The sequence below is a fragment of the Cupressus sempervirens genome, chromosome 10, assembly GCF_028749045.1.
Source record: "Cupressus sempervirens isolate cs-2001-9-10 chromosome 10, ASM2874904v1, whole genome shotgun sequence".
Taxonomy (NCBI): domain Eukaryota; kingdom Viridiplantae; phylum Streptophyta; class Pinopsida; order Cupressales; family Cupressaceae; genus Cupressus; species Cupressus sempervirens.
Genome location: NC_143127.1, coordinates 890058942 through 890067017, shown reverse-complemented (window position 1 = coordinate 890067017; position 8076 = coordinate 890058942). Strand labels below are relative to the sequence as shown.

Here is an 8076-nt window from a genome sequence, read left to right as displayed (position 1 = left end):
TTACAAAACTGGTTGATTTAGGAATTCATAGTAGTTGCATGTTAAAATTTGCATTCATTTATAAATCATTAAATACAAAAATATTATTCTTCCATAAATCATTTCCAAAATTTTAGCAGAGTAACAAATCTTATTTATCAGAATGAGTAAAGGCCTCCTTCTAACGCAAACATTAGTCTTCAATTGAGTTATCCAAGCAGTTGAAAAATACCTTGACAGAACCTTGGAGTTGATAATTGATCAATTTTTCAAAAGAGCTTTACGAGAATTTCTACCAGTATCGTCATGTAACAACAATGCTCAACAAGGGTTGCACAAAAATTGACCTTGTTTTCTGTGAGAAAATATAACACATCGTCTGGTGTGCTCCACCTAAAGTACTTAACATTTTTAAAATTTAAAAAATAAAAATTAATCAGTGTAGTGAAAAGTTAGCTAATACAATGTATCCTATTCCATATTTTTTTGGTATTCTTTGATGAACATATTTTTTTATGAATTTTTGAAGTGGAAACATCCATACAATGTGAAATTTGAGTGTGCTGCCCCTAGAAATCATTGGAAGCTAATTGATCAAAAAAAATTGAGCCACCAAATCAAAACTGGCGACATAGTTGGCAAAATGTATTGCAGAGAATGATTACACCGTCATAAATATATAAGAAATGACTAGTGACTGATCAACAGAACTACAGTAAACTACTTTTACTTTCAATAGACAAGCTCAAGATATAATTAGGTGCATGTAGCAAACATGAATCCAAGTTTTACTCTGAAGCACTTGCCAAGAGTTAATTTAAGCACTGGAACCACATTTTCTGCAGAAATTACAATCCTATTAGTTTTCTGATCAGTCTAGATTCATGCTTGACAAATGGGGGGTTCTCAAACATATTGGCCTTCTTCAACCCTTACGCTGTTAGAGCAAAGCTGAAGATTCTGATGTTTATGTGAAATGCATCAGCTATTAGGATTCTCAAGCTGTTGTCCACCATGCCTTTCAAATCCCACAAGGGGCTAAGGTATGCATGCCTCATTTATAGTGCCACTTAGGTACCTCCTGCATGGAGTACCAGGTAGTCCCATATCACTGTCACCATATGTAGACCCAAAAACAGATGGCTTGCATCGTGGACCATAAAGGACCTTTCCTTTTTCCCTTTTTCGCAGAACAGGTGAGGCAGCAAATAAATTGTGTTACCCATGGAATTTATCAAACCATAAGAACTTAATTAATACCTGCAAATATTCCATAAAACAAGATAGACAAAAATAATAATTAACATGATAGTACTATTTCATATCTCAATAGCATGTGTAAGAAAAGATTTATTCCTAGCTATAGATTTTATTTGTCTGATGGATTTGAAATCAATCCCTATGGCATTATCCTAGCCTCAGATATACATTCCAGCAGTTACTTCCTCAATCCATTGTCACCTCAGCAGCTGTTTCCTCAATTGATTATTGCCTTATATTTATTCCTTAGAATTCGCCCTTTCTAGATGAACTCAATTCAAGATCCTTCCAGCAGCTGCTTTCTCTCATCATGAACCCCTTCAATGGCTCTTTCCAATGGTCTCATGTAGCTAATTCTTTGTAATACTAACCTGTGTTTCTGTCATAATCACAGATCTTCTGTCTAATGATGTCAAGCCCCACGTGCAGCTTCTCAAACACCCTTAATGATATGTAGCTTTGAGCAACTGCTATGCAGCATCCCAACTCATTGTGGCAACTTACTTTAGCATTATATCATGACTGTGATGACGAACTGGGGAGAGTGCCGAAATGTCTTCCTTACATACTTGGGAAATCACAAGCCCATCCATTGGACTTCTGGAACTTTAATTTTCTTCTTTTGTGATCCTTCAAATTAGTTTGGATTTGATATATCTTCTTCAAACCAAGCTGAAAGAAAAAAAATCATCTGCACCCAGAGCCAGACTAAGAGATTGCGCACAGGCTGCAAGTGCCAGCTACAGAGCAAGCACTCTCCTGCACTGATACACGTTAAAGTAAACTGTATCAAAATAACAGGATAAATCACTTTATACAAATAAAAATGCAAGAATCACAACAAACAAAATAGAGAACTAGACATGAATGTAAGAAATAATATATGGAATCACACATAATAAACTAGATATAAAATATTTATAGATTAGATATAAAATAGTTGATCAGCTCCACAGCACTCATAAATGTTGCAACTTGGACACCGTAGAATTGAGTACCAACTGAAATTGATTGCTACACATTATTTTGGCCTAAAATACTACAAGCTTGTAAAAGAAGAAAATAAGCCATGATGTTATATTTTAAATACACGTTTCAATTTATTTTCAGCTTATAATCCAGATATAAAATAGCAGAAATCTAAATCAATCAAGATGCAACTTGAAAATTGACAAATTCAGAGCTTTCGCTTCAGTTTCATTTCTTGTGGCATTATCATCTAGTTTTATATGCATTTTAGTCACAAAACTATTTAAAATCTCCCCTTCCTCAATTTTTGTTATTGACTACTATGACTAAAGTCATATCTATTGCTTCTTATTTTAACTTCAATTATTTTCATTTCGTATTTTTTTGTTAAAATTTCATTTAGTGGTCCTGACTATTAATAGCAACTTCTGGTATGCTTCCATTCTGCTAACTTTGGTCAATTATAGGCACTGCTGTAATATGTTTACTCATCGTTGCCTGATCTATTTTACCTGCTTCTGAATACCTTTACGCGAATTGTCCATCCAAGACTTCTTAGAAGGATGTCACAAATTGTTGTATGCATCCATCCCATTGACTGGCTATGGTCATTTATAGGCTCTCCTGTAATATCTTTCTTAATCATTGCCTGATATATTTTACCTGTTTCTGAATATCTTTGAGTGCATTGTCCATCCAAGACTCCTTAGGCAAGTGTCGCAACTTGTATGCTTCCATCCTGTTGATTGACTTTGGTCATTTATAGACACTGCTGTAGTATCTTTCTGAATCATTGCCTGATCTATATTAACCGTTTCTGAATACTTTTTAATGAGTCATCAGTGAGTATCTTGTGTCACATACTTTCTATACATAACTGTGCTGTTTACTGGAGCCTCCCTCTCTTGAATGTATTCCTCATTATCCCAAGTTTGGTCCATCATCAACTGCCTTCGACAAACCCATTTTCTTAGATATCTCAGTTTTCAGCAAAATAGTTCTAACATAACTGCAAGAACGAAAATATGTAGTCAATCCTATTACAAGCTTGAAAGAATAAGGATCATATGCAAGAGTTACAAAAAATAGATTAAAGTTCGATTGCAAGAAAGTATGTAATTATCTAAAGTTATGGGAAGATTGGGCATTGTGTATCAAAAATTCTAAAAACTTTTAGGAATATAATTTAGTTTAGAAATAAGAGAACACAGACCATCCGAAAAGGCGAAATGATATGATAAATCCAGTGAAACATGGGTACTCGCACCCCCCTCCCAAACCTCGAAGTACCCGTCCCCGAGACGTCCCTGAATCAGGTACTTGGACTACTTGGACTACCCGAGTACCCCCACCTCCACCATTCTGCAACCATGCTGCCGCTAGGATAGGCACTTGAATTTCTATTTGAATTTGGATGAGTTGAATGTTGCTATTGGGTATGTACTATGCTACTATGTTGAATGTTCAATGGTTCTAGTTTGTGTTGCAATTCTTCTATATTAAGTATTTTAATCTGGTATATTATACCAAAACATCATTTTTTAACTAGCATTTCAAGTTCTATAGGTATACTATACAACACCCTTCACTGCCCCATCCTACCCTTGCCGCAGTCCCCTCGTCATCCCCCTACCATCCTAAAAGTGAGGGACATTATCCCCAAGTCCTAAAAATTCACCTCAGCGTCCCGAAGTACCCCACTACCAGTGTTACACTGAATAAATCTCTACTAACATGCTTGCAATTATAGAAATAATTTATAAAGGCAAAGTCCTATTACATTAAGTTACCGTGTCCTTCCCCTGGCCCATCGGATCTGGGTTTAGGGACGGTACATGTGGGCCTATCAATACCAATATCTTCCATTGAATCTTGAAACTGTGAAAGGCATCTAGAAATTCCTTGCTCCCACATTTCTCCCCACCTCTGTTCTTCTATTTCCCGTGGTTAAATTTATCATTCTCGTTTGCTATGGCATTTACATTAATAATCTTTGTATTTCATAGACCATATAAATTATATTTGCTCGTCTACATTCACCTAGTATATATTAATAAGAATAAATTCATATATTTATAGTAATATACTTTTATATTTCATGTATTATATTTATATATTCTATATTAGTTACAAAAACACATTCATAAATGTATAGTAATGTATTAACATGATTTTTTATTTATTTATTTTTTGATGGAGGGTTCAGACCTGCGACGCAGCCCAGTGAGGCACGAAACCTGCAAGCTACCAACTAGCGAAGGCCACCATAGACATTTTAGGAACCTGATACGAGCCCACTCATGCCTGAAACCTCTTCGGCTTAGAGCCAAGAACTGAGGGGCATCCACCCCGTCAAAATCACCCGGGGTACAATCCCAGCCTCATCCCTTATGATGTCGAAGCCTTACACTCAGCAAGACTTGATCCCTGGTGGGCTCTTTGTGAACCATTCAACTTCACCAGTAGACCAAGGGCCCATTGACGATTTTATATTTTAATTTTCATGTATTATATTTATATATTTTATTTCAAATACGTTTTTATATTTCACTTATAAAATTTACATTTCACATTAATAAATTCATATACTTTATTTTTTTTAAAGTTAACACATTTATTCTCATGAGAGATGGATTCATGTGAATCACTACTCATGAAACATGGGTCAATGAGTTTGACTCCAAAACTACACAATTAAATCATAATAGCAATATCAAAACCTCCACAATATTTTTGACCAATACAAGATACTAGTTAGGCTGGGGTACCATGGAGGGGGGCTTCCTTCAATATAGAGTGGGTGGCAGCTGAGATTTTTTGGAATATTTACAGATGAGCAGTCTCATGAATTTTGTAATTTGTTTCGGCTTAATAATTTGAGCTCCTAAATTTAAGGACACTGGTAGTCAAATGGATTCGAGAGTGGAGATGGTCAAGATTTTAAATTTATTATTAAATTTTGGTGCAAAAATAATGAGCAATTATTGACATGTGGCAAAAATATTCCCTAAGCTGGTGGGACTCTTTTCAGCCCTACCCCATTTCCACCCACTCAATCTGGGGGCTAAAAGTCAGAGCTCCTATTTTGTAGGAAAAGATTCCAAATAAATCTTTAGCCCCCTAAAAAAACTATCACGGAACCTCCCCCTCCACAAAAATAGAGCCCAAGCCCACTCCATTGGATCCCTACCTTATAGTAATAAATTAATAATGTCAAACAGAAAAGCTGGGCAACAATTAATAACATCGATGGAGTGTCTGACCAGGAATGGGGGAATTTCAAATTTTGGAGATGCAGATAATGGAGATCAAGATGAGGATGACGATTCGGGTGGATTCAAGAGAGTTTGGAGGCGTTTGTATAGTTGGGAGCATCTTCTTGTGATCAAGGGAGTTGGAGCTGCTGTTCGGGGCCCTTTTCTTGCACTTGTAATGGGCTGTAGCCCTGCTTATTCTGCCTTTGTCCCTCTTGGTTTGAACGGTGCCATTTTTTACATTTGTGGCTTGTTTGTAGAGGGCCTTCTCATGAGGTTGGAAAACATTTTGTTTTTCTCCCTTGTGCTCGACATAGTTTGGTGTATGCCCCTGCACCTTTCCTTTCGGCAGCCACCACTGCTGAGTAATATCTTTTTCTTGGCAGTTGCCTTTCGGCCCGATGCTCAGTGGAGAGGATTGTGTTGAGTGACCCTACCCGTGCTTGGGTTGCTTCTGCTGAGGCTTTCCTTACGACTGGCTTTCTTAGCCCTGTCCTAGCCTTCTATATGGGCGCCCTAGACCTTACCTGCCGATATGTTGTGGAGGCGGTTTTGGAGATTCTCCCTCCTACAGCCACTTTTACCACGGTGTTTCTTGTGCAGAGGATTGTCTGGCATGTTCCTGCTGCCAGTCGTGTTTGTCCTCTATTGTTCAAGGTGTTTGTTTCTGGCATCTCTTTTGTGGAAGATCCACTGATTCTCTGATGCCTCGGGCTTCAAAGTCATCTCAGTCTTAGCTCTGTCCCTGCCATGTGGAGATAGGTTTCCCCTTTCTTTGGGTGGCACTTTACTGCCTGGACCTGTTTCTTCTCATGAATAGAGAAGTGATGGCTCATCCATCACTTTGAGAGTGAGCAAGATGTCTGGTTTTGTGGGCCTTGTGGCTTTGCCTGTTGATGAAGACAACGACGGTGAAGGAAGGATTTGATTGTCCAGAATGCTTTGAATGTCCTGTTCGTGCCTTTTGGTGCTGTGGAGGTGTCTGAGCCCAAAGTCGGAATGGGGTCGATGCCTCTTGTATCATTGGTTGGTTGGATTGCCCCTATTCTTGGAGTTGTTTGTCCGCATGGACATGTTATGTTTTGGGCCTCGTGTATAATTGGGAGCTTTGACTTTTATGCTACTATTTGTGGAGAGGTTCATTCCTCTTGCAGTCTATTCTATTTGTTTAGGGGCAAAGACTTGGGACCTGGTTCTTTGTGGAGATGATTTTCCCCCATTTTGGGTGGCACTTTTCTGATTGGGACTGATCCTTTCTGTGAACAGAGTATTAATGCCTCTTTTTTCTCTTGGAGAATGAGTGAGGTTTCTGGTCTTGCAGGCCTTGTGGCTCTGCCTGTAGATGGGGATGACGGAGTTGATGAAGGGATTATGGGTGTCCAGAGCTCAATGGATGTCATGTTTGTGACTTCTGGTGTTGTGGAGGTGTCGGAGCCCAGGGTCAGAGTGGCATTGATGCCTCTTCTAGCGCTTGGTTGGTTGGAATGCCCATGTTCTAGGTGTCGTTCTTTTGCATGGGGCTGTTGTTATTCTTATTGAGGGTGGCTTGGTTGTGGTTCACCTATGGTCATCGTGGGTTCTTATTGCTATAGTTGTGAAAAGATGCTGCAGTGGTGAACCTGCTGAAAGAATGTCGAATAGGCTCCCTCTGGTTGAGACGTGTGGCATTCATGGTGTCCTGTGGCTACCAACAGATTGGGTACTACATTTTCTGATGATAATGCTCTGGGATTTCGCTCCTTTCACTGGTTTTGGACAATGTGTTTTTTCGCTAATGGTAATCATGCTCACTTGGTGACTAGAGATCTGGCAAGCTGTGTTCTAGTCAATGGGAATATGCTACTCCAGCTCTTGGAGGGGTTTGGGAAATGCTCATTGGTCTTCAGTGCTTCTCCTTACTGCTTGCTTGGAGATGGTGCCTATCCCAATTCCTGGTGTGGAGTTTTTCTTTTGCCCTTTATAGCTAATAAGCTGTGATGGAAGTTGCTGACACTCATTTTTTTCGTCATTGCGTTTGGACTGTCCATTTTAGCTGGTAAGGATAGTGGGTCTTGTTTTTTCTGATGACCAATCATTGGCTAACAGTTTTCAAGGGCTCATTCTAGCCTTAGGTGTTTTTGGTTGCGGTTTGTAACTGACTTTGCGGTTGTATTTTCCCCAGCTAAGGTGGGGTGTTATGTTGGCCATGTTAAGGGCTGGGCACATTCAATTTGCTTCTTCCTCTTTTGCAGATCATATGAAGGTGGGGACCTGTTTCATGAAGGAGAAGTTTTGTAACTTTGGGTAGTCTTCTCCTTTATGTGGCTGCTTGGGCATGGGTTAGTTTTGTGGTAAGCTCCTCAATCTGATGATTACTTCCCTTTCTATTCCTATTGAAGCGGAAAGGAGTTTTGCAGATGGGGTGGATCCTTTTGTTGGAGTGAGGCTATGTTTTACTACACGATGGTTTCGTGTATCATTTTGTTACCCATTGTGAAAGGATGGGGAGCCATTCAAAATCCCTTTGTTAGTTTGCCCCACACATTGGGTTATTGGTCCATCACAATTAATGGCCTTTTCTAGCCCCTGAGCTGTAAGTGGCCAGTTGTGGCCCCTGGTTATCTGAGTGATCTTT

General features: G+C 39.1%; 1 protein-coding gene across 19 annotated transcripts in view; it reads right to left on the bottom strand.

Annotated features, from left to right (window-relative positions):
- Window positions 1-1209: 1209 nt before the first annotated feature.
- Window positions 1210-8076, bottom strand: part of LOC149536846 (putative inactive receptor kinase At5g10020) — a 57333-nt gene continuing 50466 nt past the window's right edge. For 8 of the 19 annotated variants that reach the window (XR_016357150.1, XR_016357152.1, XR_016357158.1 and 5 more), the window contains 2 exons: window positions 2721-3217; window positions 1210-2003 (listed from right to left, as the gene is read on the bottom strand). The gene's annotated coding sequence lies outside the window, so the exon portion shown is untranslated. The remainder of the gene's footprint in view (window positions 2004-2720; window positions 3218-8076) is intronic. The other 11 variants (XR_016357163.1, XR_016357165.1, XR_016357157.1 and 8 more) reach the window with 3 other exon arrangements.